This window comes from Mobula birostris, chromosome 1 (genome assembly GCF_030028105.1).
Source record: "Mobula birostris isolate sMobBir1 chromosome 1, sMobBir1.hap1, whole genome shotgun sequence".
Classification (NCBI taxonomy): Eukaryota; Metazoa; Chordata; class Chondrichthyes; order Myliobatiformes; family Myliobatidae; genus Mobula; species Mobula birostris.
This window is the reverse complement of record NC_092370.1, coordinates 187675058-187696141: the sequence shown is the minus strand read 5'-3', so window position 1 is coordinate 187696141 and position 21084 is coordinate 187675058. Positions and strand designations below refer to the sequence as shown.

Here is a 21084-nt window from a genome sequence, read left to right as displayed (position 1 = left end):
AGCCGGATGGCCGTGAATGACTCACACGAGAGACAGAGAGGTGAGGCAGAAACATGCAGCTGCTTATCTTGCTTGTAAGTCAGCTACCCAGATGCCCTCTCACGTTACATTCAGTATGTATCACACAGGGAAGCCTGACAGCAATCTGTAAGGGTCAAAATATACATGAATACATAACATATCCCCCCGCTTATCTTAAAGGTTTCTCACCTTCCCATACACAGTCCAGCTACTGAACCATTAACATTCAATGGAGCACTCATTAAATTCAACAGGCAACAAAAGACATTTATATAAACTAGAGAAAGAGGCTAGAATGGCTCTATTTCCGGACATAACCCTAGGGATTATAACCCATATGCTGAGGGTTAGTCACTAAACTAGTCTGGAGGCCGCCTGTTTCTGTGAATGTACCAACAACCTGGGGATGTTGTGGAAGTCATTTTATTTCTTGGTGGTGTATGTATAGATCTGAACTTGGGTGTTACATTGCCAGTAGGAGGCACAACCAGGTGATGGATGAATGGCCTTGCTGATTAAGGACTGGTGTGTGATGATTCTGACTGCCAAGCAGCTCACATAGACCATCTGGGGATGGAGGCCGCATTACAGGAGCAGTAGAATTTGAGAGGGTTTTGATTGCAAAGGCAAGGTGCCACTTTCCTTTGTACTATTAAAAAGCTTATTGAAAGCAGTCATATCTGTGATTTTTTTTTGTATTTGTTTAGGACCGGATGATGCAGTCAGTCTGTTTCAGATGTTCCACCATGAACAGGGTGACAAGCTTCCTCTCAGGTTCCATTTCGAGACCTTTCAGTTCTGCTTCCACCTCTTCCACAGACAAAACCACTCCGCCCATGAACTCCAGGTTCTTCTTGTTGGCAGTGAGACTGGACAGCAGTGTTTTCACATCCACATTTCCCTTTCACAGTATTTCTAAAATATCAACCTTTTTATTAATCTCCTTATTATCTTCTTGTGCTGGAATGGAAACAAAAGTAGTTTCCAAGCTGTGAAACGAGAGTTGGGATCCTTTGGTCCAGACTAGCAAGTCTCTCAAATTCTTCATGTAGGGTAGGCCGCAGGCTACTGGAGCGACAATCTGGTCTACTTAAGTTATTTGAAAGCCATTGACTGAACTGGCTGGATGACACTGATCCTTCACCGAGCACCTCATCAATCATCAGTGCTAGTCCAGGTACACTTGTTTCATGTTGAAGAACTCACTGGAGTCAAGGTTCCCCAATGAGGGTTCAGTTAAGACTGCTTCTCATGGAACTTCTTGCTCAGCTTCTGATGCAGAAGCAGTAAGTATCTCTTCTTGGGCAGCACCATTGCATTCTACACCTTCTTTAAGGGTTTCTGATTGCCTCCTCCACCCCTTTGTCCATCTTGGATTCTCCAATAACACTTTATCAAAGCCTGTCAGCTTTACTGTTTCTGATTGACTAGTAGGGCCAGAGAAAACCATTGTGGCTCCTTTTCAGTATAGGAATCACATCGCCTCTGCTCACCAAAAATGTGTTTACCATCACCAAGCTCTCTCCTAAAGCACTTTTCCTCAAAGTCTCATTTCCTTCCTTCTTGAGCATGTCTGTCACGCAAGTCTCTGTCTCTGCCATCACGATCAAAGGCTCTTGGTGTTCAAGTTTTCCCACAAAGATTTTCATTCTTTTTATTGTCCAATGGGCTTTCAGTTATTAACTATTGGAGGTGATGGTCACATGACAGCCATCCCAAAGCCTTGGCGCTGAGGACTAAGTACAGCACCAAGATCTGCTTCCTTTATTCTCCCTTGTGGATCTGCAATTCTTTGCTTGAGAACTGCTCTCTCCAAATCTGAAGCATAGTCCTTCTTCGTTCTATCCAGTGACAAACTCCTGCCAGGTAGAAAGGTGCATGTCAGTTTTCAGGGTCCCAGATGCCTTCACTGTCATATTTTCCGAAAAGAAATGACAGTCTCTGCTTTACATATGGGTAACTCTTTGATTTCTAGCAGTTTTTCCTTGGAATATCTATGTGGTTTCTTCATGCCACACATTTTTATTGCATTGTTTAATTGAACTTTTCTTTCAATCCATTCTTTTTTATCTATGCCACAACGAGGTTCAGCAGTACCTCTGTCACTCGGCTAACAACCCAGCCTTAACAGCCAGCTTAATAGTGATACTGCGCCGTTCTCTGTAAAATACTTCTGCGTCTTTCTTCAACAGCCCTTGGAGACCAGTGCACCTACCAATCAAATGTGCTTTGTGCCAGTTGAGTTTGAGCTGCTCCAACCACCAGTGGCCCAGAAGCGGTGGATAACTATCTTTAACAACTACTGTTCATTAATCTCCACTGTGACATGTACCACTCCCTTCACTGGAACAACCTCACCAGTGTAAGTCTTTAAAGTCAACCTTGTCCCTTCCGGGGTGAGATCTGCAATATCTTCTTGTAAACTGTCTCTGACACCAGCAATACTGCAGCCCCCCGTGTCCACCTGCTACCACACTGTGGCTCCATCCAGCCATGGAGTCACCCAATAGCTACCTTTATATCCTGAAACAGATAAACATGCAACACTTATATGGTTATATGGTTAATACTTCTTCAGCCACAGAGTGAGAATCACTCAGTATGTGCCACCTTGTTCACATTTCTACTTGTTTTTCCAAAAGTCATTTTTCTGTATTACAGTGTTATTGGTTGACAGTGTCTTTTTACTTCTACAGGCACGTTCAGTATGCCACAGCTTCAGCAATCTAGGTCCTTATGCCAGCATTCTTTTGCTGAATGCCCAGTTTTTCCACAATGGTAACATTGATTGCCAATAGGTGTCTTATTCTTAAAGTCTGTCAAAACTTTATGTACGTAGAAAGATGCACTTAATAGCCGTGATTCTTTAGCCACTCTCTCCGTAGGTGTACAGTACTAATCTCAATTGCCTTCTGGAATGTTAGTCTGCCTTTTCAGTCTTCCACTAGACTGAGTAATAATTAAACATTTTTGTACCCATTACGGTCAGAAGAGTTGGAACACAATATTTGCCAGTGCAAAATATTCAGATCTTTCAGTCCATTGCTCTGTCGTTTTGTCATACAGACCTATACGTACAAACATTGTTGCATTTTCAAACAGAGTCACGTTCCAGAAAAGTTAACTAGTCTTATCCATCTCTCTCTCCCTCCCTCTCTCTCCTATTTGTTTTGATTAACTGTCCAGTTCTCGTTCTCTGCCCTCATATTCTTCACTCACCACGCTTCCTGCGGCTGTCTTTCTCGTGGCGTGCACACGAACCTGTCTTGCTTAAGGGAACAAAACAATAAATATCGTGTGAGGAATCATCACCTCGTCACCAGCTGTTATGTCTGTAGTATTGGGAAGCCGGGTGGCCGTGAATTACAGACGAGAGGCGGGAAAGCCGAGGAACAAATGTGTTGCTGTTTACTTTACCTGTAAGTCATCTACCCAGAATGCCCTCTCACAATACGTTCAGCACGTAACACACAGGGAAGCCTGACGGCAATCCGTAAGGGTCAAAATAAACACTAGTACATAATGTGTAATAGAAAAACTTATCCTGCTATGCTTTTTTGGAGATAATTTTAAAATTAATGGTTCAGGATGAAACGTTCTGAAGTTTTTGCTGTGGGATTTAATGTTGACTTTGGCTCACTCTGTGCAGGGATGGGCTGTGGGTAGGAATGTGTGTAAAAGGAGCGTATAGTATAATGAATTAACGTTTTGGTTTTTAAGTGCAGGTTGCCCTTTGATAAATCTCCTTCCTGTGATAAGAACATTCTAGAGAGCATGACAACTATTTTAACTCGGGTAGCAGAAGCAATAGCTGAGTTTTTTTTACAACATTTTTCCAAGATTTGATTAATTCTTAGTCCTGGGCCTAACTCTGACATAAATGTGGTAGTGGACTGAAACTGCAAGAAAAGGTCAACATGTTAAATTTTTATTTGTTTTGCGATTTTACATTGATTTGATTTTGAAAGGCAGAATTGTTGATGCTATTCTTGTATAAGTTATCAGTTTAAAGTGTTTTTAGCAATTCAGATTTGTTATCTTGATATAGAAGCATAAGGATTTAGATTCACCTCAGCAAATTATTGAGGAATCAGTTTTGCTGACAGTAACACAATGGTTGTATGGTCCCCTGTACCCAGAATTTTGAGATTACAAATAGGTTTTATGACCCATCTGGTTCAGTATGGGGATTATGCACCTTACGACCCTCCTTTCCTATTTCTTCATGTAACCCCCTCCATGACATTCATCTCTCCTGCATGTGAATATTCCTTCCCCTTGAGTGGATCTTACTGTGCATTTAAATACAGAGAATTCCGCTTAATTGGGCCATCAGTTAATCAAGACAGCTGCCTATTTGGGACAATTTTTAAAAAACAAAACCTAATCAAGAAAATAGCCAGGGCTTTGTTCATTTATTTGTGACATGTACCATTTAATTGGGACAGGAGACTGTTGCTGAACAGTTTCTAACTATTGTCAGTTGCATGCCCTTTTGTGGTTGTTATTCACTACACCATGCTTTGAGTGAACAGTTTTTAAATAGCATCTGTTGCATGCAGTTACCTTCAAAAAGCAGTGAGTTTTGTTACTGATAGTTGGCGAGAAATAAGCAGTAAGACAATTCAGAACTGCTTTCTCTCTGCGGTTTCAGTCATTCAGGGTTGGAGATGCCAAAAACGGACGGGAGTGAAAATGAAATGATTTCACTACTTCAGCAAATTAGGAAGAATGAAGAATTTGAAGGTATCAACAATCGTCTTGAACGTTACAATGAAAATGAAGATTGGAAGGAAGCAATTGTTAATAGCATTATATGAAGACAGTCCATTATCTGCACTAGGTGTCTATGCTGAATTTGTTCATTCACAGTCAATCAAAAGAACATTGCAGCATATATTTGTATAATATATGTATACTCCAACAGTAATAGTATAATATAAAATGTTATATAATAACACAAATATAAAATATATTATACAATGTATATACACACAGTCCCATGCACCAGCACATAACAGTATATGTATGTAGCTGTATCTATCTCACAAAGCCCAATCATAGTCAGTACTGCTTTATCAATTCATTGCCCTCAAGCCACATTTTCTATGGAAAAAGCCTCAACTTGTTTAATCTTTAGTAATAAACAATTCAATTCACTATATTCTTTGCAAATATTTTCTTAACCTCTTGTATCTCAAAAACTGTATGCAAGATTCCAAATATTATTTAAGGAAGTTCTTTGTAGCTCAGATTAAAAAAAACTGTATTCAGTTTGTAGGTGAAAACACTTGTCAATAGATTTTCTCTGGGAAGTGGATATATTTACTGTCAGCTGCTCTGCTTCTTTTTGTGTTTATTACAAATGATGAGGAAAGTTCAGAAAAGCTCAATGGAACATTCTACAAGAACTTGAAGGATAAAGCTTGCTCAATATAAATGATTAAAATAAAATGAAAAGGGTAAACTTAGCAATGTTTTTGAAGCACAATAGACTAGTGAGACAAGAGAATATGCAGTTTAGCAAACAGAAAGAGAACATACATTTGGATGGATAATAGCGAAGACCTGTTCTAAAGTTCAAAATAATACAAATAGGGTGAGCCAGTGGAAGCAAAATTATTCATAACTCAAAATACTCTCCAAAACTGGGATTAGTGTGGTTGAGGGACAAAGTTTGGTCAAAGTAGTCCTCAGACCTAGCTAAGCAATGTAGTCAACTGTTATGTTTATCAGTCTAATACACAGACATACATAGAAAATTTAACATATGAATTGTTAAAACAATTCGTTATCCTTTATGGGCTGAAGTGATGACTCATAGGTGTGTAAAATAAAAACTGCAAATGTTAGGGCACTCAGCATATTAAGCAGGAGCTTGCTGCCCAAAGCATCTGAGTATCTCCAGCAGTTTTCTTTCGTTTCGGCTTTAGCTCATAAGGTATAGGAGCAGAATTAGGCCATTTGGTCCATTGAGTTTGCTCTGTCATTTCATCATGGCTGATTTATTATCCCTCTCAATCCCATTCTCCTGCATTCTCCCTGTAACCTTTGACACTCTTAATAATTAAGAACTTATAAACATATACTTTAAATATACTCAATGACTTGGCCTCCACAGCTGGCTGTAGCAATGAATTCCACAGATCACTACCCTCTGGTGAAAGAAATTCCTCCTTATCTCTGTTCCAAAGGGACGTCCTTCTATTCTGAGGCTCTGCCGTCTAGTCCTAGACATCCCCACTACAGGAAACATCTTCTCCACCTCCATTCTATCTATACCTTTCAATGTTCAATAGGTTTCAATGAGATGTCCCCTTATTCTTCTAAACTCCAGAGAGTACAAACCCAGGGTCATCAAATGCTCCCTGTACATTAACCCTTTCATTCCCAGAATCATTCTTGTGAACCTCCTCTATGCCCTCTCTAATGCCAGCACATCAATTATTAGCTAAGGAGCCCAAAACTGCTCACAATACTCCAAGTGCAGTTTGGCCAATGCCTTATAAAGCCTCAGTATTGCATCCCTGCTTTTGCATTCTAGTCCTCTTGAAAAGTATGCTAAGATTGTATTTGCCTTTGTTAACTGCAAGTTAACATTTAGGGAATCCTGCATGAGTTCTCCCTTTGCTCCTCTGATTTCTAAATTTTTTTCTCCTTGTTTAGAAAACAGTCTGTGCCTTTATCCCTTCTACCCAAGCGCATGACCGTACACTTCCCTGCACCGTATTTCATCTGCCACTACTTCTTGGCCAGTTCTCCTCATCTAAGTCCTGCTGTAGACTCTCTGCTTCCTCAATACTTCTGCCCCTCCACCTTTGCCTGTATCTTCCACAAACTTGGCAGAAAGCCATCAATTCCATTATCCAAATCATTGACATATAACATGAAAAGAAGCATTCCTAACACAGACCCCTGCGTAACACCACTAGTTACTAGCAGCCAGCCAGAAAAGGCCCTCTTTATTCCCACTCTTTGCCTCCGGCCATACAGCCTATCTTCCATTCACGTTATTATTTTTTCTGTAAAACCATGGGCTCTTATTTTGTATGCTGACTTTGGCCTGATTTATCATGTGCCTCCAAGCACCCCAAACCTCATCCTTAATAATGGACTCCAACATCTTCCCAACCACTGAAGTCAGGCTAACTGGCCTATAATTTTCTTTCTTTGGTCCCTTCCTCTTAAAGAGTGGATTGACATTTGCAATTTTCCATTCCTCTGGAATCATTTGAGAATCTAATGATTCGGAAAAATCACTGCTTATACTTCCACAATCTCTACAGCTACCTCTTTCAGAACCCTGGGGTGCAGTCCATCTGATCCAGGTGACTTACCTATTTTCAGACCTTTCAGCTTCCCAAGCACCTTCTCCTGAGTAATATCAACAACAATCACTTCTGCCTCCTGACACTCTCAAACTTCTGGCATATTGCTAATGTCCTCACAGTGAAGACCAACGCGAATAATTATTAAGTTCATCTGCCATTTCTTTGTCCCCCAGCATCTGTAGGTATTAGTTTCAACTCAGTGACGTGAGCTAAATAGAGAATTGGAGCATGGATCCCAGCTCCAAAACATAGGAAAAACATTCAATGTGAGGTAATGGATGTGTGTACACCATACAAACAGAGTTAAGGACTTGCATATGCCACCTCTTGAAATGCCGGAAAATTTAAATTTTTTCACACACTCTGTAATTCTTAATGTTTGGGCCTGTAATAGTTTTGTGAAGTGATGCTTAAAATTTATACAAATAATATTAGTGCAATGTTAATAAAGAACTGGTCAACAATACTGAACACAGCTTTGACATTAAAAATCCGCTTTTGTGTCAGCAGCAAGTTGTTACTATCTGCTAACAGTAGATGGCAGTGTTAACCTTTGAATTCAGTGCAGGCATTTAGCTCTGAAGTTCAAGGCGATTAATACAGGTGACATTCAGCTATAACAAACCTCATTTACATAAATAGCTTGATGTGCAAGGAACAGGCTACAAAATTGTTTTGTTATATTCTTGTAATGGATTGACTTGTTTTGTGTTTGCCCAAGTGGTGCTTTCTTTTAGTAATAGAGTCTAATGTTAAGATAATTAAGACTCTGCTTGCATGTGTGGTGGTTGCTGTTCATGGATCAATTCTTTATCCAGCTTGACCACTGTTTCTATGGCAAGCCTATGGCCAAGTCTTGCTCTTAGACTTCCTTCACAGTGGGCCTGCCAAGTCCTTGAACGACCTTGGGACCAGCTTCAGCCTTGAAAACCGTCTGTGGTCTATTGCTGCACCACGCATTACAAACCCCCAGCTTCCCCAGCATAGTTCATGTGTAAATGGGTCTTTTATGAAGTACTTTATGAGTATTTGGAGCCGCTGTGCATTTTTATATTTACTACAATAGATAGCAATTTAAAGATTGAATAATAGGGATAAAATGAGTGGCTTTGTACTAAAGCCTGCTGCACATTCTTGTGTTCTTTCATAGTTAATTCCACTGCATGACATGATTACTTTTTATTCATGGTGCTCACGGGCCTAGCGCCAAAAACATCCTGATCAGAGACTAAAAGCCTTTTTGGGTTGTTTCCTGGTCTCCTCCACCTGAACACACTGGTGGCCTGGCAGCAGGGTGTGGCTGCTATCATTTCTTCTATCCCTCAGGGGCTATCAATGCATTAATGTAACATAACTTTTGCAGCATATCACATGAGAACGTTGACCCTTGAGTAATTGAGTAGCATAACTATTAATCAGATTCTGTATTTGGGCAAGTTATTTAATATCTGATCCAAGTATTATCTATAATACAACTTTATGTATGTCAATTGATCATAATTACAAGATCAGTATGGATATAAAGGTGATTCATAAAATCTTTAAAAGACATTCTCTATTAAACTAGCATGTGACTTGCAAAATAAGCTCTTGGTGAAAGCACATTTTTTTAAAATGGCTATAACTTCCACTTGCCTGAGTTTAATTAGTAAGCATTACTACCAGCTTGAAACCCTTCAAAGGTTTTTAATATATTTAGTAGTTAAGAGAAATTAAAATTTATGTTGATATATGGTGTTATCATCAAATGCATAATGTGGGAGTGAGTAATATGAAGCTTAAAATAGTAAAAACGTATCTTCTTATTTATACTGTAAAGCTTTCCAACTAGTGGACTTAATGAGAAATGGAAATGGTACATGCATGACTGGCCAGCTGGAATGAGTAAATTAGGATTTGCATTATTACAGTAAACAAATAGGCTCTAATTTCAGGAACAGCTTCACAAGTGTTGCAAGCCTAATTATTGAAACACATCAGTCAGGTTTCAATCCGCTGAGCAGAATTTTAACAGGGTTGCATATGATAAATCTAAGCTCCTGTAAAGATGACAACATCCTCTTTCCACAGAGATGAAAGATCCGGGAGTGTTTGCCACCAGAACTTCTTAAAAATATGTTAGAGACAACACGGTGTTATCTTGATGAAGGCCCAGGTTAGATTTTCATTCGGTACTGAGTTAATCAATCTTTCTCTGGAAATAGAAGATTTGGAGAGTTTGTTTTGTTCTGCTGTCTAGTAATTCAACATATGATCATCAGGTATCATAGAATACTTAAGGTACAGAATAAGGCCATTCAGCTCATGTGTTAGTGTTATTCAAACCCAATCATGGAGCACCAACATCAATGGGCCAAGCACTTAAGGCTCAAAGTACATAGTATCTAAGTACTGTTTGTATTAAAAGGGTTTCTGCCTCTACCACCTTTTCAAACAGCAGGTTCCAGACCCCATCACCCTGTCAGTGAAAAAGATTTCCTCTGTTCTCCTCTAATCTTTGTATCAATTAATTTACATCTGTGCTTCTGTTTTTTGAGCCTCTGCCATCCAGGCTCCTTATAATTCAATTCATCTCTTTTAAGTCCCTCAGCCTCCCCATTCCAAAGACAACAGCCCCAACTTATACAATCTTACCTCTTAACTATAGACTTGTAGATTTGGCAACATTCTCATTAATCACCTCCCCATTTTCTCCACTTTAATCTCATAGTTCCTGCAATGCAATGAACAGTAACATACACAAAATTCAATTACCATTCAATTACTATTCTGCATAATTGTACCACAATCTGCTGTTCTAATCTATACTTCAGCTCTTTGGAGGAAGCAACCCATTATATTTTAACCATCATATTTAACTCTCCTGCTACCTTTTATGATTTGTGTACCTCAGTATGTTTGTACTTACTGTGTATTACTTTGCTTTTTTGTCTCTCTCTAACTGCACTTTTCTCTCCAGATCCAATTCCATTTGCTACTTTCCTATTGCAGTGTATGGCTTTCGTAATGATGTCGACCTTTTTGTTCCTGCAAACTTCATTTTTATGCCCCTACATTTATGTCTAAATCACTTATTTAATATTACAGAAGGTAAGGATCAGAACAATTGGATATGCAATGGCAAGCATTTAAAGGTTGCATGGATGAACTACAACAATTTTTCATCCCAGTTTGGCAAAAGAATAAATCAAGGAAGGTAGTGCACCCGTGGCTGACAAGAGAAATTAGGGATAGTGTCAATTCCAAAGAAGAAGCATACAAATTAGCCAGAAAAAGTGGCTCACCTGAGGACTGGGAGAAATTCAGAGTTCAGCAGAGGAGGGCAAAGGGCTTAATTAGGAAGGGGAAAAAAGATTATGAGAGAAAACTGGCAGGGAACATAAAAACTGACTGTAAAAGCTTTTATAGATATGTAAAAAGGAAAAGACTGATAAAGACAAATGTAGGTCCCCTACAGACAGAAACAGGTGAATTGATTATGGGGAGCAAGGACATGGCAGACAAATTGAATAATTACTTTGGTTCTGTCTTCACTAAGGAGGACATAAATAATCTTCCAGTAATAGTAGGGGACAGAGGGTCCAGTGAGATGGAGGAACTGAGCGAAATACATGTTAGTAGGGAAGTGTTGTTGGGTAAATTGAAGGAATTAAAGGCAGATAAATCCCCAGGGCCAGATGGTCTGCATCCCAGAGTGCTTAAGGAAGTAGCCCAAGAAATAGTGGATGCATTAGTGATAATTTTTCAAAACTCGTTAGATTCTGGACTAGTTCCTGAGGATTGGGGGGTGGCTAATGTAACCCCACTTTTTAAAAAAGGAGGGAGAGAGAAACCGGGGAATTATAGACCGGTTAGCCTAACGTCGGTGGTGGGGAAACTGCTGAAGTCAGTTATCAAAGATGTGATAACAGCACATTTGGAAAGCGGTGAAATCATCGGACAAAGTCAGCATGGATTTGTGAAAGGAAAATCATGTCTGACGAATCTCATAGAATTTTTTGAGGATGTAACTAGTAGAGTGGATAGGGGAGAACCAGTGGATGTGGTATATTTGGATTTTCAAAAGGCTTTTGACAAGGTCCCACACAGGAGATTAGTGTGCAAACTTAAAGCACACGGTATTGGGGGTAAGGTATTGATGTGGATAGAGAATTGGTTAGCAGACAGGAAGCAAAGAGTGGGAATAAACGGGACCTTTTCAGAATAGCAGGCAGTGACTAGTGGGGTACCGCAAGGCTCAGTGCTGGGACCCCAGTTGTTTACAATATATATTAATGACTTGGATGAGGGAATTAAATGCAGCATCTCCAAGTTTGCGGATGATACGAAGCTGGGCGGCAGTGTTAGCTGTGAGGAGGATGCTAAGAGGATGCAGGGTGATTTGGATAGGTTGGGTGAGTGGGCAAATTCATGGCAGATGCAATTTAATGTGGATAAATGCGAAGTTATCCACTTTGGTGGCAAAAATAGGAAAACAGATTATTATCTGAATGGTGGCCGATTAGGAAAAGCTGAGGTGCAACAAGACCTGGGTGTCATTATATACCAGTCATTGAAAGTGGGCATGCAGGTACAGCAGGCGGTGAAAAAGGTGAATGGTATGCTGGCATTTATAGTGAGAGGATTCGAGTACAGGAGCAGGGAGGTACTACTGCAGTTGTACAAGGCCTTGGTGAGACCACACCTGGAGTATTGTGTGCAGTTTTGGTCCCCTAATCTGAGGAAAGACATCCTTGCCATAGAGAGAGTACAAAGAAGGTTCACCAGATTGATTCCTGGGATGGCAGGACTTTCATATGATGAAAGACTGGATGAACTGGGCTTATATTCGTTGGAATTTAGAAGATTGAGGGGGGATCTGATTGAAACGTATAAAATCCTAAAGGGATTGGACAGGCTAGATGCAGGAAGTTTGTTCCCGATGTTGGGGAAGTCCAGAACGAGGGGTCACAGTTTGAGGATAAAGGGGAAGCCTTTTAGGACCGAGATTAGGAAAAACTTCTTCACACAGAGAGTGGTGAATCTGTGGAATTCTCTGCCACAGGAAACAGTTGAGGCCAGTTCATTGGCTATATTTAAGAGGGAGTTAGATATGGCCCTTGTGGCTACGGGGATCAGGGGGTATGGAGGGAAGGCTGGTGCAGGGTTCTGAGTTGGGTGATCAGCCATGATCATAATAAATGGCGGTGCAGGCTCAAAGGGCCGAATGGCCTACTCCTGCACCTATTTTCTATGTTTCTATGTTTCTAACACAGCCCTGTGCAATTCACTGGTAGCAATCTTCCAGTCTTCAATCAACCTGCAACATAGGATTTCATCAAAAGCCTTGCTAAAATTCATAGAGATCATATCAAGTGCACTGCACATTGAGTAGGGTTCATAGTCAAATAGCCTGCAAATACCTGACAGGATTTGCACCTTCAATGCAGAAGAAGAAATTTAGTAAGTTAAGGATTCTGAAACAGTGTTGTCCAAGTTGAATAAAATTGGTGTGTGAAACTGTATATTCACGAGAGTCTAAGAATGAGGGTGCAATCGCGATCTAAAAGCAGTTATGACAGAAGCAACCTTGTCAATTAGCATTTGCTGCTTTATCCTAGACTTGTCACAGCTTTAACGTGCTATCTTTTAGTTAGTAGAAAAGTAGAAGTGTCTGACTTTCAATTTAATGTCACGGGCAGTAATAAGTGAGATTATCCACTTTCAGTCTTCATCATGCAATATGTCCTTGGTCTGGTAATGATCACAACAATTTACTCTGTCTGTTGCACAGACTAATCCAAATGGTGATGGTTAGCTTATTTTTGGAGTGAAGCAATACAGGATTGAATCAGATAGAAAGTGCAGGCTGTTTGTTCACAATACAGGGATTAAATACAACAGTCCTTCAGGAACAGGTATCAAATAGCATCTCACTTGCTGCAATGCACAAGTGCTCAACTAATACCTTTCCAAAGATTTGATGCCCCAAAGGGAAAAGCTGCAGCTTCCTTAATCTTCCAATTTAGACAAGTCGGTTTAGGCTGTACATGCACAATCAGGACTCCGGGTACAAGTCTTCTCAGTTTCCCAGTATGTTTTTTACAGTCTCCATCATGTGACTAAATACGAAAGCCTGTGCTTGAACTGGCTTATATTTATTCTGTAAACCTCCTGGATTGGTTATCCTTATCTTTTAGCTTTTCTCGCATTGAAATCCTCAAGCAATAGCTTGGGAGAATTCCTCCCAAAGCTAACCTATTTTTCCAAAAATGGACTCATAGTAATTCACTTATATTGTCCAGAATATATGTTTCCATGGCAACCCAGTCTTAAAGCCAATGATTTGATATTTGCTTCTGTGGTTGAATAGAATTAAAAACATTTTTCTGTACAGAGTGCTGCACTGATCAGAAATTTCTCAGTTAGGTAAGAACCAACTCAAAGATTACTAAAAAGAAGTTCTGTAGAATATAGTAAGAATCTAGTGAAGCAGAGCAATTTAATATGCAACAGTAATTGCTGAGTTAATCAAAGATACCCTACTCTGTAGAACAGTTAAAGACTACTAGTAGTATATTTCTCAAGCGTAGGAGAAAGGATTCTCCCTGGAAAGAAGCTTGCTGTTGGTTCCAAATTACAAAAGCAGCCTATGATATCAATGGAGGCATGCCAAGCCCTTTTTTAAAATAAATTGCCATAAGAACCTAATCAATTATTATCAGAAGACTGGTTAGTGAATTTAACCCTGTTCATTGCTTAGAGCACAAAAAGTCATGAAGAAACAGAATTGTGATATCAATGGAAATGTTGGAAGTAGACTATAGTATAACAGACACAGAATGCTGAAGGAACTTAGCAGGCCAGGCAGTGTCTATGGAAAAGAGTAAACAGTCAACATTTCGGGCTGAGACCCTTTATCAGGACTGGAAAGGAAGGGGGAGAAGTCAGAGTAAGAAGGTGGGGGAGGGGAGGAAGAAGTACAAGGTAGTAGGTGATAGGTGAAACCAGGAGAGGGGACGGGGTGAAGTAGAGAGCTGGGAAGTTGATTGGTGAAAGAGATAAAGGGCTGGAGAAGGAGGAATCTGATAGGAGAGGATAGGTGAGGGAAGTGATTGGCAGGTAGAAAGGGAAGGTGTGAGACAGAAACAGGAATGGGGAATGGTGAAGGGGGGATGGAGTTACTGGAAGATCGAGAAATTAATATTTGTGCCATCAGGTTGGAGGCTTCCCAGATGGAATATAAGGTGTTGCTCCTCCAACCTGAGTGTGACCTTATTGTGGTAGTAGAGGAGGACATGGACTGACTTATCAGAATAGGAATGGGAAGTAGAATTGAAATGGGTAGAATATAGTGTGATGTATTCTCTGAGAATCTTGGTAACTTAATGAGAATAATTAAATGAAGTTCACCTGATAAAGACACTGATGGATTTGGGATATATTTAAAAGTGCTGTGTTATCCTCTCACATTGTTACACTTTAGATGAAGCACAGAGGCAGTTTTAGGGGGCCAGAAAACCATAGGGGCCATTAGTACTAAAGAGCTCCAATCATTAACTACTTTCCCAGAGTCCATATCTGCTCCAGGGTGCAGCACAGATCATGGGACAGAGAAAGAGGAAAGCACGGTGAAGTGACAGTTAGCATGATTTCACAGCTCCAGAGTGTGATTGTGACCTTTGGTGCCCTGTGTGGAATTTCCACATTCTCCCTATAGTTGAGAGGGTTTCTCCTGCATGCTCTAGTTTACTCGCACATACTAAAGATGTCGTGATGGCTACAGTAAAGGTGGAGGGGTGGTGGGGAAGCGAGCACTGACATGTATTTGCATAGGTAGATGCTGGTTGATTAGTACTGTCGTGTCTTGGATTTGTAGAATAACTTGAATACTGTCTCCTCTACATTACAAATGGAAAACAATTGGTTCAATTTCCAAGTAAAAATGTCTTTGTATAGAATAAAATGACAATATAGACAGTAAGTTTAGATTAAAAATTTTTAATGAAAGATGTTAATATTTCACATGTATTTTCCATATAGTTCACCTGTTATGAATCAATAACTAGAGGCAGATGGCGTATTTCATATTTGTTAAGGAATTGAGGGAAAATGTCAGGACAAGTACAGCTCCAACAACTCCGAAGCAGCACAACACGATATGAGGCATAGCAGCTCTCCTGATTGGTTCTACTGGAAACATTTATTTTCTTCACCTCTTTTGGAAGGCGAGTTGGACAACACCTTCTAACTCACAACTCTAACACCCACTTCACTTTGTGATGCCCTGTCTTCATTCAGTTCAGTTCTGAATCTGTCCAATCACTTAATGCGTCTTCTCCCACTTGACTCAAGCTTGGGTCTATTTTAACAGTTGTTATTATTGACTCTTCTGTGACGGGGATCACTGCCACATTCAGAGTTTATATTTTTCTTTTCATATTCATTGTTGCCTCTTCACAAAGTAATCTCAACTGTATATTTCTATTTTAGTATAAATCAATTGATGACAGATAAATGTGATTTTAGGTGGATCTTAATTTGTCTTTATTTGTGGAATAATTTTATTTATTATTTAAATCTATTTCAAGTGCTGTAGTGAGGTTGCTGGATGAGCCACAGGGACAGAAACATTAGTGCATTTGGGAGGACGTGAAAGGTTTGGGGGCACTGGAGAAGTTGGTGAGGGTGCACTGGAGGCACAAATTTTGCTAAATTCAACCTGGATCACCACTACGCTGATAAAGGCCACTTAGCTTGGGTAATTTCCCCTCTCACATTTCATGTGCTTTTTTAAATGATTTGAAGTATTGTATCTACAAGTAAGTAGAGTCTCTGGGTGCAGCTGGATCTTTAAAAGATTTACCCTAGTTTTGGTACTTCAGTGTGGATGTTTCAAAGTAATTTGACCCCTATGTTACATCAGTATGGGTAAATTACTCATCTGGAATTCACAAATCACTTACAAAAATATGGGATGCAGAATAAAATCTTGCTCTAATGAAATTTGTGTGAAAGGCTTAAATAAGAGTTGGGGAAAAAACTTCATTTATTCTAGACGCATAGATAATGCAATTGCATGTAATGGAAAATCATGAAGTGGATTGTTCTCTAGGAACACAACCACCCTCCCCTCACCATCATATTGTGGAGGTCCCCTGTAATCCCAAGACAATCTTCTGCCATTTGATATCTGACACTGATCAGATATCAATGCTATTGATTTAGCAGCAATAGGTTTAGTCAGTGACTTTTAAGACACAGTTTGATGACATAGACTGGTGGTATATGTAATAGCATTTAAAACTATTATCAATATATTTTTATCAGTAATTTGAATTGCAGGCTCTTGTTGGATAGCGTATGTGTCATGCTAGAAGTTACACAAACTGACTTCCATTAAACTCTCAGATCCACGGATTTACCCAACCATTGCATTAAATATGCTTACTGCTGAGTTCCCTGTTAGCTATTTATAAAGGCAGCTGGAAGTTGCTGTTGTAAAGGAACAAAGTGAATATCAGATTTAACATATTATTTGATGTATTCTCTTCTAAGATCCATGAACATTAAACAACTAAAAGCTGTTAGTAGAATATCTGGTTTCTTTTCTGATCTGAAGAACATCAAGTGAAGGTGGTACGAATAGTCTCTTTAAAGGTTCCTCAGCTCAAATGAAAACTTATCTGTAAATAGGAAAGGCGTGTCCTCAGATGTAGATAGCAGTCAGAGATCAGAATGCTTGCATTAGTAATTCACAAAAACCAAAAGGATGGTGGCACTTGAAGATACAATTCATAGAAGGTAAACAACAGAAATCCGCAGAAAATAACTACTTTGCCTCAACATTGGCCAGAGAGACAAAGAGGATAGATTTAAAAAAAGATTTTAAAAAGATACCGCAAGATTTAAGATAGAAAGTGAGGAGATAATAAAGCCATCAAACTTGTAGATAAGACCATTGGTCTATATGGATTGCATATTTATAAATAGTCCTTAAAATCTCTATCATTGTCACAGCTAACAGCTTATAGGTTCTCTATTTATAGAAAGTGAGAGAGAATGTCCATGAAAATTGTAAAGTAGTTTAAATGAAATTGTTGGCAGGAAGTGTAGTAGAATTGTTATTCAAAGATGTAATAAAAAATCTAGAAATTTAAAATAAACCATATACAAGTCACTGTGGATTTGAAAAGGACAGGTTATGCCTGACTAACCTTATTGAATTCTTTGAAGAAACGATGCATAGATTAGATGAGGTAATGCAGTAGAAGTAATCAATTTGGGTTTTCAAATAGCCTTCAACAGCTACTGCGCAGACACATGGCAAAGTATAAAACATGAGGGGTTGAGAGGAGCAGAACAAAAGGAAATCTGGTTAAAAAGCAGAAAGAAGATAATTATTCAGACTGGCAGAACATGAGATGTGATGGGCGTTGAAGACTGGTAGACGAATCATTGTTGCCTATCACTTACAATACATGAACAATTTGAACTTCAACACTTTAACTCCAACATTTCAAAGTTTGCAGATGAATTGGATTGGTTTATTACTGTCACATGCTCTGAGGTACAATGAAAAGCTTGTCTTGCGAACTGCTCATGCGGATCCAATCATTACCCAGTGCATTGAGGTAGATAGAACAAGGTAAAACAATAGCAGAATACAAAATCAAGTGTAGCAGCTGCAGAGAAAGTGCAGTGCAGGTAAGCAATAAGGTGCAAGATAGAATTGGAGTCTCATGAATGTAGAAGAAGGCTATTAAACTACAAAGCAACGCTAATAAATTCACTGAATGTCTATGTGCAGTAAATGCTTATCAATATAATTTTAGAGAAGTGCAAGAGGGTGTATTTCAGTTGAGGTAAAAAATAAACAGCTCTATTCTATTGCCGGTAACTAACTCCCATCTGTTCTGTCTGTCTCCAAATAGTTCCATCCTCACGTCTATACCCAGGCACTTACTGTATGTCAGATGCTATTCCTGTGTCTGTAGCTGGCTCCAGCCCACCATATATATTTATAACCAGTCCAATTCCCCGATGAAAAGTTATAATACTGAAATTGTAACTGCTGCTTCCTCCGCAAACACTGTTTGACTCGCTGATTTTTTCCCAGGATTTTTATTCATTTTTTCCGATTCTCTATATTTATGTAGCACCATTCCCCTGCACTCAGTTCCATTCCTTGGAGCTGCTTGTATCCAGTTCCATTGCTCTGTTTGCACCCAGCTCCATTCTACTGCATCTGTCAATATGGAGCTCCTGATATATCCCCGGTCTATCTGCATCCAGCTCCAAGCCGCTCTGTCTGAATGTATCCAGGACATCTCCAAGCAGTGATGCCTCATTGAGGACCCTCACCACCCAGGGCATACCCTCTCCTCGTTACTACCATCAGGGAGGAGGTACGGCAGCTCCACAACACACACTCAATGTTTTCGGAACAGCTTCTTCCCCTCTGCCATCAGATCTGTGAATGGACCATGAAAACCACCTCACTTTCTGCTGTCTTTTTGCAATACTTTAGTTATTTTTATATGTACATATTTCTTATTGTTACTAATAGTAATCCTTTATGTAGTGCACTGTACTGCTGCTGCAAAGTATCATATTTCATGCCATATGTGAGTGATAATAAACATTATTCTGATTCTGACTCAGTTCCATTTCCTTGTGTCGTCTGTCTCCAGCTTCCTTCTCAACCTGTCTCTGCCAAGCGCCATTCTCTGGGGTTTTTTCCTGCTCAGCTCTGTTTCCCTGCACCTATCTGTACCTGGCTCTATTCCCCTGCCTTTATGCACATCTCTTTTCACTCGTTCCTCTCCGCTACCAGTTCCAGTCTCCCAGACAGAACTGTTACTAGCTCCATTCTCTTATATCGGACTATTCCCAGCTCCATTTACCCATGTCTGCCTATACCTGAGTCCATTCCCCAGTCAGTCCGTTGTCCGACTGTTCGATCGCCTGTATCTCTGTATACTGAGGGGAATGAAACAGGGAGCAGAGGCAAGGAATGGAAGTTGTGTACGGGCAGAATAATGGAGATATTCCCCTGCCACAATCTGTGTCTATATCCAGCTCCATTCTTCAGGGCTTTTCTGTGCCTTCTCCATTGTCCTGGCTACACCTGCCAGCTCCACACATTTGAATTTGTTCTTCATGCGCCTGCCTGAACCCTGCTTCATTTTCCAGTCACTATCTAAATTGCTTGTCATATGTGCCCTCTTTCATAATGGAATAGCTTGCATCTGTAATTAATTGCTGCCAATCCGGGCTGAAACCTTAAAGTCCCTCTCTCTCTCTCACGGCATTATATAATAGTGACTTATGGTCGTATGATACTGCTCTTCAAGATTAAAGATCCAAGATTGTTTAATGTCATTTCCTGTACATAAGTGTAATGAAAACAAAATAATTGTTACTCTGGATCCAATGCAGCACAAAAAAACTCCCACAAAATATAAAGAACACAATAATAAAAAAATATATAAGCATGTAAAATAGCTTATGTATTGTATATAGTTTGATTGTATGTTCATAAGGTGACACTAGGCTGACACAACATGACTGATGGGAAATAATCAGGAAGCGGTGGAGTTAGTGGGTGGAGGTGTTGATCAGCCTTACTGCTTGGGGAAAGTAACTGTTTCTGAATCTGGTGGTCCTGGTGTGGATGTTACGTAGCCTCCTCCCTGATGGGAGTGGGACAAATAGCAGGGTGTGTGAGATCCTTCATGATGTTACTGCCCCTTTTCTGTAAATATGTCCTTGATGGTCACTAGGCTGGTGCCAGTGATGTGTTTTTTTTTTGTTCTAGACCAATGTTTTAGGAGTAGTTCATTGTCTCTGGGTCTCTTGTTATATTTGTGGCTGGCAGAGAATGAAATTTCATATCACTCTTGCTGCCTTCTCCATGGAAGTCACAGCCTCATGTGCCCTTTATGTTCCCAGTGGGTTTGACTGGATTGCTTCATTTTAGTTTGTGCATAACTTGTTTTTGAGTGCCTGATCCAAAATATCTTCAAAGTTATAATATGTTAATGCAGCACTATAATACTCTTAGTTTTCAACTGCATGTTGGAATTTATAACTCTCATTTTGCCAAACATCTGTGGATTAAAAGTATTCTCCCAACCTTTGAACTATGCTTGCAAATGATATATCTTGAACTTTCCACGGAGCTACAGCTGGGAGCTATTTTCTGTGAGTAACTTAAGTTGCTAAAGCTTCCTTACACATCATTCAACGCCTGCTTTTTCTTCCACACTGTTTACTAGTTCAAGAATATTATTGACGTCAAAGAACATCTCCATTACTCCTGTCAATTTTCATGTATCCTCAAGCGGATTTTGGATACTGCTGGATTTCCTTTTCCCGGTGATTACATCGTCATGTGTTAACATCATACAACTGGGTGACCTGATTTACTTACATGATTATACTAGTATGACAAGAGAAATTCAGGACATAAAGGATAGATGGATTTAAGGGGTGGCAAATTAGGGAGTAAAGAATAAGAGATTAAACGGTTAGTTTTACAAAAAATTTGAGTAGCTGGAGGTCAGTGTGGGGAATGAATGTGAGCACAGACCAATGGGTTTCTGTGCTGTAAATTTGGAGGCTTTCACTCCTCGTCCCTCACTTCTGTTTAGTATTCACTCAGCTGGTCTATCAGGTTGAGAATGTCCCTTTCTCACAAAGCAGAGCCTTGAACTGTGCCAGTCTTCTGTGATGAAATTAGATCCCATGG

General features: G+C 39.7%; 1 pseudogene; it reads right to left on the bottom strand.

Moving 5' to 3' along the window:
- Nucleotides 1–389: 389 nt before the first annotated feature.
- LOC140193930 (eukaryotic translation initiation factor 4E transporter pseudogene) lies at nt 390–19418 on the bottom strand (annotated as a pseudogene).
- Between the last annotated feature and the right edge of the window lie 1666 nt (nt 19419–21084).